The following is an 18,257-nucleotide window of genomic DNA, read 5'->3' as shown; positions in this document are numbered from 1 at the left end:
ATGAGAATTGTTCAGGGAGAAATTTCTGAAATTTGCTTGTGGTACATGCTGGCTAAAAGAGATAATAAGTTAATAAGAGACAATAAAATAAGGGGTTGATTGTGTCATTGGCAAGATCCATTCTGGTTACTGAGTTTTATATTATTATCTTGTTAGAAAATATTTCACTTTTTTTGGTACTATATGATTTTCTTAGAGGATATTTTCATTCTTTTTAAACCATATTTAGAAAAGAATTAAAGACAAATAACTATTTTGAAATATAATATCCCTCAAAGAATAGAGTTCATTATTTTTACCCAATTATTGCTAAAAGGACAAATATAACACAATTGGACAGAAATAATAACAGTCAATTCACTTCTATTCAACTCATCATATTTTTGAAGCATCAATAAATGTTGGCCTTTGTTTTAGTCTCTGTGGAATAGAGAGACATGTAGAATTAGTGTCACTTTCCTAAAAAGCTGATAATCAGTTGAGAGAAGCAGGTAAGACCTGAAGCTGCTAAAATGCAAGACAGAATATGATCACAGAAAAGCACATGTGTGGAGCGAGAGAGGGTTTGTCATGTATCCTGGATGATTTGTTAGTGAACGAGGCATTTTGCCCAGATCTTCAAAGATGAATATGATTTTTGTCAGAGATAAGGGTAAGAGAGAGAATATGAAATAGCTGGAGCAAAAAGAGCTGAGTGTGTGCCATGAGCTATAATTTATGATTGGATCGTCAAGTAATTATTCTGGACTACATAATAAAAAGTGGCTTTGTACTTTGAATAAAGTCTAGAAAGTTAGGTCAGTAAAGGAATCTATTGAATATGTAGATTCATGTGCCTTCTTTACTACTAATTAATAAAGATAAGCAGATTGTCATTGATGACATCTATGTTCCCTTCTGGTTCACAAGTGTTCTTCAGAAGTGTAGTAAGTAAACTTTGAAAAAACACATCCCTGGTTTTTTATTACCCATTTTCTTTGATATGAATAAGAAATTATAATGGGATTAGGAACCTTGGGACCCTTGTATTCACAAGACCACAGTCATTTGGGGTCCCAGAAATTTAGCCTGAAATATGTCACAATTTCAAGGATGACAAGAAAAGTGTTTTATCATTCTTAGGGGTACTCTCATGACCAGTTTTCTTTAAATCTTTTCAGAAAAGGGTATATTTTCCTCTTACTATTTTCTATGTGGACCTCAGTTCAATGTTCCCTGATTTTTTACCATCCAATATAGTACATCTCTATTGGGAAGTCTTTCATCAACTCACCTCTGGAGTAGGTGATTTTTTTATTAACAACTAATCTATGAGTGCCTCTAACTGTAGATCCAATCAATATATTGTTACCAGGGCAGAAGAACACAGGAAGAAAAAGCAAGAGAAATCAATACAGAAATAACTTCCTGTGGCTGGTTTTCTCAGAAAGAGGTGGTAGGCATAAGGAAGGCATGGCTGGTACTTAGAATTTGAACAAACCTCTCTCCATATCAGACAACTAAATATATTCTTCTTTCCTGGATTATAACTCATATAATCAGCATCTTTCACAGAAATTTGTGAGCTAAGGCCACATATTCTAATTGTACAATGTGCAATCCACATTGTACAATTAGAATAAAATTCAACTCTGACTTTCTTCTGCCTCATTGCTTATTATGTGAAAATTTTAAAAAAGACTATGATGACCTTTAATATTTAAAAAGAAAGAAAATTAAAAAATCTGTGCACTCTGTGATTCAATAGTAATTGCCAAACTATGTCTAAAGACAAAAATATCTAATTCCATTATGGCAGCTAAATTGGTTTGGTCACCAGTAGCTATTCCTTCATAAAACACACACACACACACACACACACACACACACACACACACACACCCACACAATATACAAAGTCACACAAATATTATTAGCACTGACTTAAACTTAGAACATAATTTACTAATGACCAGAATTGGAAATTCTAGGAAAGTCTATACATGTAACATAAAATCAGTCTGCTTAAAAAATAATACTGATAGTATTAAGATATACATTTAAATAATTTATTTCATTGATTTAGTTGTCTTAAAATCTATGATCATCAAAATATTGCTTTCATTTGCTCATGCTTCTAATAGATTATTTCCAATCTGGAGGAACACATCAAAAAGATATGAAAAAGGGGAAAAGTCAGAGAAATGGCACATGGAGCCAGACTTCGCACAATTCCAGGAGATTTTTGGAAGAAACTTTATTAGGATGAGATGTCAGTCTTTAGATTTGTATTTATTGACTTACAGCTCATTTAATACATATTTTCACATCTTTTATAATTCTTGTTCTTCAACAAAGTACTTATCAACAGTTCGTTTATAAAGACTAAAGTCAATACCTAGATATGTAAACTGTGGGAAATAAAAAAAGGCAGATAATCATTTTACAAGGCTATATTAAGTCTTTTTTATGACAAAAAGAAAGAGTACACTACCATAAGCCAAAAATGTCACTATCTGAGTGGTGTGTACCACCTCGATAAGTAAAAAATAAAAATTTTGTCATAGAGAAATGAATTTTCTCACATTGTATTTTTCTGTAGGGCAGTGTTACTACCAACTACAGTAGTCTAAAGTAATCTGTGATGTGTACAGATAATTTTAGTGACACATAATTATCTCTTAATTTTTACATCTAAGTTAGTACATACTGCAATTAATCACAGCCTGTGGCCATAAAGTTACAAAACAGGTCATTTGATTGTCTGTGAAATAAAAAACTCTTAATGTAAACTTTCTTGCAGAAAGTAGCAACCTCAGTGGGAGTCCAGTGAAGAGAACAGTGGGGAAGGTGCTTGAGTCTTACCTGGGACATGACTTGGACAAATCACTTCTCACATCTAATCTTCAGTTTTGTTAGCTGCCATGTGTGAATAATGATTTCTATCTCTTTCAGTCAGACTCAGTGAAATGTCATCCAATTTTTCTCAGAGAGGTGTGAAATGGTTGAAAACTTCCTTGGGGATTAATACCATATGAAGACAGCAGTGTGTGGTTGTCTGATCAGGAATTGGGGCAGTTATTTCATCCTAATTTTCCCACTGGCTAATTGGCTTTGAAAAAATCAGTTTACTTTTCTCTTTCCCCATCTATAAAATTGACCAGATGTTTCTTAAAATCTTGTTTATCTCTAAAACTATGACTTACACATGAGTTAGAATCTGATTTTTTAAATATTTAAATATTTATCTCTTTGCCCCTGAAATTCTTCAGGTATCAGAAATACACATGGTATGTGCAAAGCTAAGAAAATATTTCATGGCCACATGATTGAAATAACCATGTTATTCCAATAATCAAATGAAGAAAATAAATACCTCTATTTGTGAGTAAACTAGTGTGGGGATGTACTGCAAGAATTTAAAAATAGCCTGACTTTAATCTTATAGGTTGGAGGTTCGGGATATGACTGAAAATATAATGGTCCTGAATTCAGTCTGCATTATCCACAAAGCTGACTACTAACTTTAAAATGTTCCAAAATGTGCAGGTTTTACTTTCCTCCTTTAACAGAAAAAAGTTTTCATTTAAAAATTCTTTGCTTATAACTGATAAAAAGACTTGAGTGTGCCCCAAGGTGCTTTTTACGATAAGACTGAACTGGAATGTGCTTTAGGAGAGTATCTTTATATTAGGCCTTACGAGTGAGTGCACTGTGTCACTATGATTAATAGTTATTCTACCTGGGGAGGACATAGGTCTTTTGAGGAGCTGCAGTCTTAGTTTGGAGAATCAGTTTGGGGTAGCTAATTGGAAATTGTCAAAATGGGTTGCTTCAGTTCCATGAAAATTTACCAGGCTTACTTTATCAACCTGGCAGTAAATATGATAGTAGCTCTGACTCATGCATAACTGCTCATAATTTTCCAAGTGGTTTTAACTTTACTCAAGATAGTTTGAATATGAGTGACATTTCTGGCCAAAGTATCATAAGAGTAATTATTGATGGTTGAATAAATTCACTATAAAAATATCAGATGGTATTAAACCTGAGACAACTCATTCATCAAGTATTTGAAAATAAAAAACATACTAAACCTCTGGCCTTGAACCACTTATACCTTAATTGGTACAAGGGTCTGTAAAAGGCCATGATAAACATCAATATTTTTGGTTTTCTGGGCTATGTGGTTTCTGTCACAACTAATCAACTCTGCTGTTGTTCGCCTGAAACAGGCATAGACAATACATGAACGGTTTGGTGTGGTAAAACATTATTTTGACATATAGGTAGTGGGGCCAGATTGGGCCCACGGGTTGTAGTTTGTATTAGTAGTTTACCTTACTGTAAATATTAAGAGTTGCATATGATACAAATATAAATCAAATGAAGAAGAAAAGTTAAGCCAAGCATAAAAAATAAGAAGATAATTGATACCAAAGAGAAATGTCATAGGAATTCAGAAAAGTCAGATTTCTGTGGGTGGAAGAGATTCCTTAGATGATACAATTTTGAGTGTTTCTATAAATTCCCTTTATCATCTATGGCCATGCTACCCTGAACAAGCCCGATCCCATCTAATCTCAGAAGCTAAGCAGTGTCAGGCCTGGTTAGTACTTGGATGGGAGATCACCTAGGAAGACCAGGTGCTGTAGGTGTAAAAAAATAAAAAAAAATAAGAGATTGTAAGCTGACAAGGTCCTTGCAATCTGTGAGGTCAACCAAGGGTTGCCTCACCTAAAAATAAATAAATAAATAAATAGACAAACAAACAAATAAATAAATGCCCTTTATCTTATTTTGTGATGAGTAACTTCATCATGATCCTGTCAGTTTCTTTGATTATTCTTTATTTTTATTAAATTATACTATCGTGGTTTATGTGATCTGGATTGGGAGAAACTATTTAATGGCTGTGTTAGATATTTCTCTATATTAGGATCAATCATAAAATCATAAAAATAACTTAAATAAAACTTTTTTCATAGGCCTCATCATAAGCTAATTTGACAAAACTATTATACTTAAAAATTGGATGTTAAAATGGTTCAGCTTGGGAGATAAAGGTAAATAGATTCCTAATCCATTTATCTATTGCTTTCAGCTCTAGAAAGAATTTCACACATTTTGTCTCAACACTCAGGTGTGATTTGTAGATGAACGAAAATATCATTTTCTGGAAAAGAAAACCTTTCTCAGCAATTGAGTCACTTGCATCGATCAAGTTTTTTTTGTCAAATGATGCCTTCATAGATTTATTTTTTCTACCATTAGTGATGATATATATCTAAATCATCCTGGGCAGCATTACTCTGTACTTGTTCAGGAAAATCTGTCGACAAAATAAAGAAGTTACTATACTTTATTTGAAAATATCAGGAAACTAATCAATGACTTTAAGACATTTTGGACAAATTTTTAAAGACAGTGGGGACTATGGCACAATGGTTGCCTTTATTAAAAATAATCTAATTTCCAGATATCTGTTGTTTATTTCTCACTCACTTTTTGTTTTGGATATCTGTATAAAGTTATCCACGTGGAGATTCACTTTTTTGAGCACATGTAGATTCATATTCTCTTTTGGTGTAATAGAATTTGTGAGCTTTCATTTCATTTATTGCTACTTTTGTGCTTTAACATATTAATTTTGAGCTATCGGACCTCATTATATTTTTTAATGTAAAGTAACAAAAACAATGAAAGTGCCTATTTAGCAAAAGAAAACACTAGCATCCAAAAGATGGGAAAATGCTTTGGTTGAGACAAGGAGCAACTTGTAAACTGAAAGTTATGTCAAAGAAACTGCTCTAAGTAGTTCTTGATAGAAACAGGTGCCATTTTTAAGCTTATAATGGTATTTTGGTGACCTAAATATTACACATAATAAAATTTGTGAAAAATTGTGGACAAATTATTTCATTTTTTCCTTAAAGATGACCAAATTGTTTATAGACCTCTTATAAATTATATATATATTTATTATTTAATATATATTTATATAATCTAAAGTACAAAAAAAAAAAAACCAGTAGCCCACAGAACATAATGTGATAACCCCTGCTTTAACCTTTATGGCCTTTGTCATATTCCAAAACCTAAAAGATTTTAGCAGCTCGAACTGCTCAGCCATCTCCTGCCTGTAGCAAAAATGCCACTCTTTTGAGTGACCAGGTGGAAGGCAGATGGAAGTCCTTAATATCCTTTCATACAGGCTCCCAAAGGAGAAAAAGAAAAGAAAAAGGAAACCAGTATATTGATTAAAAGCATAACCTGAGCCAGAAGTAAATGCACAAGTGCTGGAGGCTCAGGATTATTGGGTGGGGAAGCTCTAAATCCTGTTTTTCACACCTCTCTGGTCTCCTTGCAACTTCCTATTGCCCCCTGATGACACTTCCATTTCAGTTGGGCAGGGCTTTGGAAGCGGAGAGAAACGTTAGAACCATAAATAACGATGCTCACATTTCTCCCCGGGTAGCACGCTTACTGTTTTGTTTTGACATTTTTAATAATTTGGGCAGTTCTACAATGAGTATTAACCATAGCACTTTTAACTAAAAATTTAGGAAAATTGTAATGACATAATAGTGCCTAGAATCAGTCACTGTATCATCATCTGATTTTAGACACTTTCCTTTTCTTGCCCATGGTGCTGGAGAGCTGCCACTGGCTACCAGTGCATACTGAGAAGGCAGGTTATTATCACCCATGCTGGCTTTGATAATTAAGGTAGGTTAGATGAAATGATTTTACTCAAAATTTCTTCGATCAAACAACACATAAGATATAGAAGTATATATTTTACCAAGAAAAATCCTTAAATTGACAAATTGCGACAAATTCTAAGGTGCATAATTTCTACTTGCCTGTTCACTGTGAACACCCATGACTGAATTTCATGATTTTCTAACAGCAAAAAGGCCAAGTCATTTAATTTTAATTCTAAGCTAAATAAGCTATAAGAGGCAGTTTATTTTGAAAATGATTTTATTTTAAAAGTATTTTGAAACAATAAAATTAGTAATACATTTGAACAACCTATATAGTTTATGCTATATTATTGAATTTGCAGATAGACAATTGTTCTACATGGATGATTAGGTCTAAATTGCATGATGGATGATCTATTAAACATATAAAGTTCTTGAGTCTCAGTAGTATCTATATGTTTAAGGTATATAGCTTTCCATAGTTGAAAGTTATAACTAGAGGCTTGAATATCTTTCTTGTGCACTCTTAATACCCTATATTAAAATTCTATCTATGAGATAAAAAAAAGTCACCTTTCCATGAAATTTATCTACAACAGCATATCTACCTGCAAACAGTGAACTTTTAAATTTCCAGAATAATCACCATTATTTAATCAGTGCTTATTCCATCCCAGGTACTGTGCTAAGCACTTAAGTGGGCCATTCCTAATTCTTAAAAAGCCTGGTAAAGTGCTTGTCATAAATACTCCAGAGGTAAAGATCCTGAGTCAGAGAAAGGAAAAAATAACTTACCCAAATTCACACAGAAAATAAGCATCTGAGATTTTTTTCTCAAATTAGGGTCAGTCTGAGTTTATAGTCTGTGCCAGGCCTATGTCACATATATTGACATGTGCCATGTGGACAGTATATTATAGTATAATTATTTGTACTTTTTTTTTTTAATCTCCCCTATTGGACTGGGAAGTTCCAGAAAGCTATAAGCAAGCTTCCTTTGTATCCCTCAGATATATTCATATGAACTTGGGAATCTTGTTAAAACACAGATTCTGATTCAGTAAGCTCTGATCCTCTCCATTTCTGACAAGCTCCTAGGTGATGCAGATGCTCTTGTTCCTAGGAAACATGTTGAGCTGCAAAGCCTTGCAGACTTAGTAACACAGAGTTTCACATAAATATTCACTCAATAAATGTGTTTGACTGCAGGAATTCATGGCTTCATGAATGAACAAATAGCTTTCTCAAAACTAACTAGGGAAATTCCCAACATGTGAGTAACTAGGAAAGTTTCCATTGCAAACTCATTGAAATCCTTCTCATCTCGTGATAAAGGCAGGAAGTCACAAGAATACTCCCTCTACACATTTACAAAATGCCAAGGCATCCCTGAGGCAGGCTTTGTGCCAAACATAAACACAGTTCTACAATGTAACCCTCTGAGTCCATGGTCACAACACACTGCACCTAAAACATTATTCCCCTCTGTGCTCTCCATGTCAACTCTTACCACTTTTCTGGACCTACTTTCCCTAAAAAACACTTCTTAAACTTTCCTCTGATCGCATAAACATCATTCGAATTGCCACACACATACTTGCATTTATTCATCTACTCATTTTTAAACAAATATTCATTTAATAGCTATTAATTGTTGGACTTTATCACCAATATTTGCCTTTGTCTCAGATAGAATATTTCATTATTGATCCTTTTGTCTAGATTTTAAGCCTATTGAAGACCAAGACAATGACCTTAATCTTTGTAACCCTCATGCTATTAGAGCACCTTGAACACAAAAATTCACACTTGCTAAATAAAGCATGAGTTAAATTCTTTTAAAAAATTGGTTATCTCAAATATGATCTGATTATGATAGAAAAACTAGCAGCTTTGATACTCATGCAAGTCTGGATTAGAAACTTAGCCAGAGGTGAGACCACTGGGTACATGTTTTATAACACTGCCACTCATTTGGTCTCCTTCAACAGCATGTTCTTCTAATTACTCTTCCTACTCTGCCACTCCATCTACTACCACTGTTGCAACCAATTTTCCAAGATATCTTATGGTATTTTTTCTTGTCATCTTTGCCGGAGCTCTTATACATTTCTCACCATGTATTTAAGGGAAATGTATTTCTAAAGATTAGGCAAAAGTTCCTCAGTTTATTGCAAAGATTGAGATCTATTCAATGAGAAAATGCAGATCTCTTCAGATTAGTCATCAGTTGTTCTTTCCATCACCTTGTGCAAATCACTGACACAGTGCACAGGATGGGCCAGATATTCAGATGACATGGTTTGATTACTTGAGGACATTGAGAATTTATGGAAGTTTTGAGGGAATCAGCAACAGAATATAAAGAAAAGAAGTTACATTAAGGAGCTGTGATCTGGTTTAAAGCAAACACAGCTTTTATTTTCTCCTCTGGTTTAAGGCACAAGTGGAGTTGGCTTAGTGGACCCCCAGCCTCTTTGCTCCATCCCTACACAGTAATCTTAGACTTAATTTGTTTTCTATTCTAATAGCAAGAAGAATTACAGAAATCATAACCTTTTGATGCAAGTCCAATAACAGAATTTTCCTAAGCCATCTATCTGTCCTTGTGTGGGTGGGAGCAGTCATCTTAAATGAGAGACAAATCCAGGCTCATCACACTCCACCAATGACATAGGAAAAAGCAAGCTAAAAGGCTATGAAGACTTTGTGATTTCCAGAAATAGGACTTGAAAGAGGAATCCCAAACAGCATTCCATGTGGCAGTAGATATTTATAATGTCTTTCAGATATAATACAAGTGACAGTTCCTCTTGGACCTTATCAGAGCTCCTGCTACTTAGGATCTAGTGTGTTTGTGTGTTGGCAGGTGACAGTGCGGTGGTGGGTTGGTTAATTTCTCATAACGTTTACAGTATTTTCATAGATGTATCATTTTTCAGTCAAGGAAGGCTGAAGCACAGAGTGCTTAATGAGTCACCCTGATCAATGGAGGAGATAACTGCAAATTAGGAGCAGGACTGAGTTCTGAAGACTCCAAATGTAGCCCTTTTATACCATATCATCCCACTTTAATTATAAGCACAATCACAACTTTAAAATTCCATATGAAGAAAGTAGAATCGTTTTCTGATCAAAGAAGGCAGAGTGCATGAACAGTATTGTTTTCACTCCATGGCCTTTAAAAAGGTCCTGGATAGATACCTTAATCTTCTAAGGAATCAGAATTTCTCCAGAAGAGAAATTAAGAGAATTTAATGAGATTATTTTCAACTTGGTTACACACTTAGTGAGATATATCTATTAGGAGGCCTTTGATAGCAAATAACAAGATGGCTAAACAAAAATAGCTTAGGGAATAAGAAAATTTATAATAACTTATAAATTTATAATAATTTTATAAATTTTATAAAAATAATTTTATAATTTTATAAAAATTTATAATAATTATGGAAGCAATGGCAGTTCCAGAATTGGGTTCAGCAACTGAGAAATGTAATCAATGACACAGATGTTTTCACTGTTATACCAGCAGCCCTAAACATGGCCATGATTGCTCCCTCATTGTGAAAGGACAGTTGCTCCATGAGACATGAGACATGGCTACATCCAGCCAAGGTGAAAACAATCATTTTTCTGTGTGGTTTTTTTGAGAAATTTTTTTCCAAAATATTGCCATTAGGCTTTCCCTCTAATCTCATTTTCCAGAATGGGATCATTGTAAAAAAGGCTATGAACATTGGCGTGCATATACCTTTATGAATAAAAATTTGAAAACATTTATCTATAAAGATATATACACACTGATGTTCATTGCAACATTATTCACAGTGGCCAAGACATGGAAAAAACTGAAGTGCCCTTCGCTAGATGATTGCACAAAGAAGATGTGGTACATATATACAATGGAATATTAATCAACCATAAGAAAAGATGAAATACTGCCATTTGTGACAACATAGATGGATCTTGAGATTACCATGCTAAGCAAGACAAGTCAGACAGAAAAAGTTGAGAACCATATGATTTTACAAATATATGGGATATAAAACTGAAAGCAACAAATGAACAAGACAAATAAACAACAAAAAGTCACAACATAGACACAGACAAAAGTTTAGTGGTTACCAAAGGGAAAGGGGGTAGGAGGAAATAGATAAGGGTAAAGGGGGCCAAATATATGGTGATGGAAGCTTTGACTTTGGGTGATGAACACACAATGCAATATACAGATGATATATTATTAAATCATACACTTGAAACCTATATCATTTTATTAACCAATATCATCCCAATAAATTTAATTTAAAAAAGGCTATGAGAGAAACAATCTGGCATTTTTGGCTCTATGGAGGTAGGTGAGATCTAACAGAAAGTAAGGTATTACAGTAGTTGGGTCACAGAAAGTGCCTGACACAATGGAAGATCAAGTATTTCAAAACACATAATATCAATCATCTGGGGGGCTACCAAAACTCAAATCTTGTCATTGGAAATGGTGTTCATAAAATGTGCTAAACTTTTACCAGCTTAATTGCAGACTTTTAATTTTTAACTATTAAATTTACTTTCACTAAGGTTTTTATATCTTTGTACATGAACTCAGTAGTCTATGGAAAATAAATCTATTTCAAATAAATAAATAACAAGCAATTGGTAGATAGGCCTAATATGCATTATATAAAATATGTATATATTTTAATCTTTAACTTTTTCTAGCAATGTTCTATAAATTGGTTTCTGTAAACATCAAATGTACACTATTTGAAAAATAAAATATTCATCTTTCTTGTTAAATAAGCAATTGAAACTATGATTTCACCCCTGTGTTGGTTAAGATGAAAGGCATAAGTTATTTTTTCTTTAAAATGGCTTATCTTAGCTGATCCTAAAATTTATATGCAAGAATATAGGAACTGGAATAGCTGTAACAACTTGAAAAAAGAATAAGTTTGGAGGAATAATACTATTTGATTTTAGGACTTACTATAAAGCTGCTGTAATCAAGAGGATGGTACTGGCAAAGAGACAAAGACATCAATCGCTGGAACAGAATAAGTAAAGCAGGAATAGACTCAAACAAATATAGCATTTGATATTTAACAAAGGTGAAAAAACTGTTAAATGGAGAAAGATAGTTTTTGCAACAAATGGTATTGGAACAACTGATCATCCTTAGGCCAAAACTATAAACTTTGACCTAAGTTTCACACCTCATACAAAGATCAACTTAAAATAGCAACTAATACAAAACATAAAACTAAAAATTATGAAACTTTCAGAAGAAACTCTCATGACCTGGATTTAAAACAAGAGTTCTTAGAAATGGCACCAAAACCATATTTGATGATAAAAATGATATAGAGGACTTCATCAAAATTGAAAATTTTGCTCTGTCAAAGACACTATCAAGAGAATGAAAAGACAAGCTAAAGATTGTAAGAAAATATTTGCAAACTACACATCAACAAAAGATTGAATTCAAACTATGTAAAGAACTCTTAACATCCAACAATATTACAACTAACAACTCAATTATACAAATTAACAAAGGACTTGGACAGACACTTTACCAAAGGAGATATAAGGATGGCAAATAATCATATAAAAAGATATCCAACATCATTCATTACCTGTTAGGGAAAAAACCACAATGACATACATACCACTACCCAAATATTAGGATAGCTAAAATAAACTTATAGACAATACCAAGTACAGACTGTGATGCAGAGTAATTGGATTCTCATGTATTGTTGGTGGGAATATGCAATAAGTCACTTTGGAAAATTGTTTGGCAATTCATATAAAGTTAAACATATATTTACCATTTGACTCAACATTCTTATTTTTGGGTATTGTACCTAGAGAAATAAAAATATTTGTTTATATCGAAACATACACATACATGTTTATAACAGCTTTATTTAAGAATTCTAAAAGCTCGAAATAACCCAGGATTCATTCTATTAAGCAATCTCATGGTGACAACGTAACAGCCATAGGGGAAAATCATAAAAGCCAAATTCTGAGGGAAGTAACCTTCCTTCCAGTATGAGAAGAATTGCCCTTTCAAGAGGGCTGGGCCAACGCCTTCAATTTTTCTCTCTTTCTGCATCTCTCTCTACTCCTCTCTTCTCTTTTTCTCTCTCTACCCTTTTTCTCGCTCATATTCTCTACCCTCCTCATTACTGCTTAGCCTCAGACGCAAAATGGCTATAATGGAAATGAATGGCTTCTGGGTGGAGGACTGGAAAGGAGACTACTAGAGAACCAGAAAGAACCAGGGATGCTACAAAGCAAAGGGGGAGACTTGAGAGAGCCACCTCATAAAGTTGCTTATGAACTCTGGTTTTACTTCCCTGGCTGCACATCTATGAATTTGATCATAATTATCATCCCCCAAAAACTGAGAACAGAGCTGATAGATAGATTAGATTAATGAATGAGAACTGAACCAATGGAACTTACACCTCGTTCTCAGGCTGACCACTGAGTGGGAGATAATAAGACCACTGCAAAAGCTTTGTATGCTTAATCAGTATTGGAAAATTGGAACCACAGCATACAGAAGGCAGGTTGAGACTTGTGGCCTGTATCTAACCAGGACAATTGCCCACTAAAACAAGATAACCAAAATAAAACACTTGCTGGATGAGCCTCGGGAAAATTTGAGATAATAATAAAATATATAATATTTGCATGATCAGAATTACAGAAGGAGAAGAAAAAGAGTGACACTGTAAATATCACTCATGTTATTTGAGGAAATAATGGTGAAAAATTCTTCAGAAGGAGGAGAAACGATAGAAGAAACCACGAAACATGAAAAGTATAGGATGAGCAACAGATATAATAAACACCTGGGTAAATATAATAGATTATTTTTCTCCACCCGAGATATGTAAAATATGCTTTACAGTTACACATACACACAACCTTTTATGATAAAGTTTTAGATGCGGAGATAATGGCTTTAAATTCTAGCTACTCTGGAAAATAATTTGGCAGTTTCTTATAAAGCTAAACCTACAGTTACCATATGACCCAGTAACCCTATTTCTAGGTATTTATCCTTGAGAAATAAAAACTTATGTTCATAAAGAAAACTTGCACAAGCACATTTAAAGCATCTGTATTAATAATTGCCAAAAACTAGAAACAATTCAAATATCTTTCAGTGGGTAAGTGGGAATAAGATATGGTACAACCGTACTATGGCACACCATTTATTAATAAAATAAGAATGAAGTATTGATACATGGAAAAACTTGGCTAAATCTCATAAGCATTAATTATATAATGTGAAAGAAGGCAGTCTCAAAAGGTTACCACCTCAAAGGTTACATGCTGTATAATTCTATTTATATATGACATCTGGAGAACAAAACTTTAATGATGAAGAACAGATTGGTTCTCAGGTTTAAGGTGGGATGAACATGTAACTATATATGGAGAGCATAAGGAGTGTGTTTGGGTAAAGGAATTGTCCTGATAACAGTAATGATTGTGTGAATCTGTGTATATGTTAAAAAATCATAGAATTAAAAAATCAATGGCAAAAAATTATAAAATTCTATGCACAAAAAAATTAAAAAGTAAATTGCAATGTATAACAAATACACACATTATTTACAGGGTGTTTCCAGAAATACCAGAAATAGATTTTTTTCCTAAAGATATATAATTCTTTAAAAATTGTATATGAAGCAATAGCTTGTTAGTAATATGACACTAGAGACAGAAACATTTGTCATTCATAAACTTGTATGTGTCATTTGGAAAAAAGTAGAGGCAGTTGCATACATAATTGCTCACGTAACTAATGAGGGTAAAGAGTGAGATGAGAACGCTGAGCCTTGTGTCCTGGCTATCAAACCAAGATGTGTCCCTGTCACTCCATAGCAATGGGAACCAGACGTAGACTAGTCTGCCTTTTCTGTACCCTTCTGCTTTATGTTTTAGTTGAGATCCTTGCTGTCAATCTTATTTCAATTCTTCATGAGATATTTAAAGTGGCATTATCTGATATAGTGTTTTTCTATACGCAGATGATTTATTATAGTTGTTTGCATACTCAGAATTTTCTTCTGATCGTTTTTTTTTTTTAGATCACAGAAAGCTATATTTAAAACAGGATTTATCTGTCAGCTGGAATAAAATTGAACTCCCATTGCACACCATGTCTCTTTAATGGCTTAAACTTGTCAGCAACTGTTATATATCTCATTGAATTCTTTATTGCTATCGGTTTCTTACCAGTTTGGATTTCTTTGTCTCTTCTCTCTCAAAATAAAACAAGGACTTGAAAGCATATTTTATTTTCATCTCTAAGTGAGAATATTCAAACAGACATGGACAATGGTTTTGGTCATATTATTAATCAGTTTTAAGAAACCTTCATTTGCTAATTGAAATACTGCTTAGGTCAACTTTCCTGTAACTACACTTTTTTTTTTCAAAAAATTCTTGTGTATGTTTCCCTCTACTGAACTATTCACAGGTCTATTGCAATTTTAATATTATTGTATCAAATTTTTCTCCACCACTTTTTTTTTGTATATATGCTTGCCTTGAACCCCAACCCCGAGTTTTCAATCACACATTTGTACATTACACACACTACTCTTATTGCATTTGTATAGTATTCATTACATTAAATGTTTATATCATCTCTGAAGTATATAGAAAAATTCTTTTCATTCAGAACCCAAGATTTTCCATTTTTATATACCCAGCTCATACCTAGCTGGTTCATAATAGATATTTAGTAACTGTGACTTAACTATAAAGATTCTAGGTATTAAGGTTTTATTTTTTTCTACTTAGTACTTACTCTATTCTTTTTCTCTTGTTAACATCACAAAGGATTTGTGTGTCTTGCGCAGTATTATTATTATTCTCTTTGGTGTTACATATTATACTTCAGAAGATTGTTTATAAGAATATGTATTTCTAAAGTCCATAAGTACAGAAAAGAGCTGCATGGACTAACTAAATCAATCAGAACTTTGACCAAGGTGAATCCTCAGTGGTAGAATGAATTAAATATGAAGTGATTAGAACTCCACCCAGAAACTTCTTAGCACTCTAATTGTGGCCCCCAAGCTTTTCCAGACTCTAGACATGGACAATATTCCATATATATTCTGCAGAGGTTCTGCTTCCTACACATATACCTGCACTTCTGCCTCTGAACCTCTAAATAATAAAGAAGAAATACTTTCTAGTATTCAGACCATCATAAATTTATAAAGGTATTGCTTCTGTTGCTCTCATATATTCCAGTGGTTCTTGGGTTGTAGCAGATCAAGGAGGGCCAATTCTTCTCATTGAGAAGTTGGATTAATGTCCCTTACCCTTAATTCTGGGCAGGCTCTGTAACTGCTTTGGACAATATGGTAGAAGTGACTACATGCCAGGTTTGGGACTGGTGACTTGAGACTACCAGTTTCCCTCTGAAACACTCACTCTTAATATCCAGCTGCCATGCTTTAAGAAAGCCTAAGCAGTCTCATGAAAAAGCTCATATGGAATGGGACTGAGTCCCTGTTGTGTTTTCCTTGCCAAGCTCCCAGTCAGCACTAGCATGTCAGCAATGTGAGAGAGGTCATCTTGAAGTAAAAAATTATCCATTTCCATTCAAATTTTCAAGCTGAAACATCATATGGAACAGAGGTGAGCCTTTTCTGTCATAGTCTACCTACATTACACATTTGGGGGCAAAATAAATCATTGTTGCAGGTATAAGCCACTAAATTTGGGTCTGGCTTGTTATGAAGCAATAGATATGAAGTATGGGCCTGCATATCTTTGCTTACCTCTACTTATTTCTCCCTGTCCAATTTACTTTGTTTAGAACATAGATATCAGCTCATTTATTATGATCAGTTCTACCCTTTGGGGGCCTTGAGCTTTTTCACCCAAATTTCAAGACTTGTATTTGGGCTTAACTTACTGGCAGCTACATTATCCCACAGGCAAATACGGACCTTTTCTCTAGACCCTGCCACACTGTTAAATGTCAACTCCTTTGATAACTAATGCCTGAATTTTAATTTTCTCTATTTGCAACCAAAATATCCTGCTGCAGTTCTCTACTGACTAAGCATTTCTCCAGCTTTTAGCTCATTAGCAAACAAAGAAAACTGAGCCAGGTGTATGTTAAGGTATTTTCTGGATCAGGTAATCAGCTCTGCTTTGTTTCTAATGCTCGCTCTATTTGCATGGTAACTCCATTTTTTGTTAAAACTCTATGGAAAAATGGCAGACAAGGAATTGCTCAGGCTACCACAAAAGAAAGTTACCTCTCTTAGAGTTTGATAATTCTAACCTCATCTTATACATTCATTTATTTTTAATTATGTATTTTTTATTCTTTGAGAATCCGATGAGAATCTTCCTTGACCTTTTTTTCCCACGCTTTAATCTTTAGAGAAACCCATCCACAATCTCAACATTATCAAAAGCATCTTTTTTGCAGTGTCAGTTTAAAAATTACATTTTTTATAAGACTACTCAACCATTTCTTTTCTTGTACATTGAAAAAAAAAAATGAACAGGCAGCAGTTTCCAACAATTTCAGTACAAAAATTCATTTTATCTTTTTTTCTTCAAATATTACTCTGTGTCAGTTTAGTTTTTTTATGTTGTTGGTTTTTTTGTTTGTTTCCAACATTTAATAAAAATCAAAAACTAGAAAAGCTTTGCATAAAAATATGTCAATTTTAGCTTCCACATTGTTGTCCTGTTTAGGTTTTCGAATCAATATGTTCAAAGAATTTATACTAAGTAGAATTTTCCAAAAATAAATTTTCTAATAATAAATACTAATGCGGTTTTATTTTATATGATTTAACACCCTCCCCATCTTAACTAACTTCTAAAATACATGCTTCAGGTATGTATTAGTATGAGCTAAATACTAAAAGGCAAACCAGGAATTAGAATGAAGCTTAATGGAAATTAGGCATATGTCAAAATAAATGGCCAACTGGAACTGCCTTTCTTGGTAGAATTGGTCTTTCTTTTATTACACACTTGTTCTTTTGAAGAATTTCTAAAGAAATCAAAGCTATAATTATGTTCTCACAAGAACAAAATGCATTGCACTCAGTTCATTTCTTAGGCAGCATCTAATAGATGTCTTTGGGACACTTTTATACATCATCATATTTCTTGACCATAAGTAAAAAATTTGTTCTTGTTCACCTCTTACTTCATGTGCACAATTATTTCTCATATCTATGTCCAAACCTCAGTCAGCCTGTGTCTTAATAAGATTCCCGGCATGTCATATTAAACGGAATTATTTGGGTACAAAGAATTGGGTATCATTCCTCCTGCTACATTGAAATACTTTGTGTTTTGAGGGTCAGGTGCTGTTAAGTGAAGCTCGATTGTACTTATCCCCACACAGACCTATTTTTGTCACTACAATTATAGGGCTGAATGTTGGTGTAGGGTATCACAGGCATTCTATTTATTTGGAGCCCTTTAGAAGCTATATTTCATAAATACCCAACTTTATAAAAGTAACCTGGGTGTTATATGAATGAAGAGTAACTG

At 33.6% G+C, this 18,257-nt stretch overlaps 1 pseudogene; it reads left to right on the top strand.

Moving 5' to 3' along the window:
• The first annotated feature begins 4,518 nt into the window (after nucleotides 1–4,518).
• LOC120622370 (uncharacterized) lies at nucleotides 4,519–4,637 on the top strand (annotated as a pseudogene).
• Nucleotides 4,638–18,257: the final 13,620 nt, after the last annotated feature.

This window comes from Pteropus medius, unplaced genomic scaffold, assembly GCF_902729225.1.
Source record: "Pteropus medius unplaced genomic scaffold, Ma_sr-lr_union100, whole genome shotgun sequence".
In the NCBI taxonomy this organism is placed as follows: Eukaryota; Metazoa; Chordata; class Mammalia; order Chiroptera; family Pteropodidae; genus Pteropus; species Pteropus medius.
This window is presented reverse-complemented; position numbering and strand designations above follow the sequence as displayed.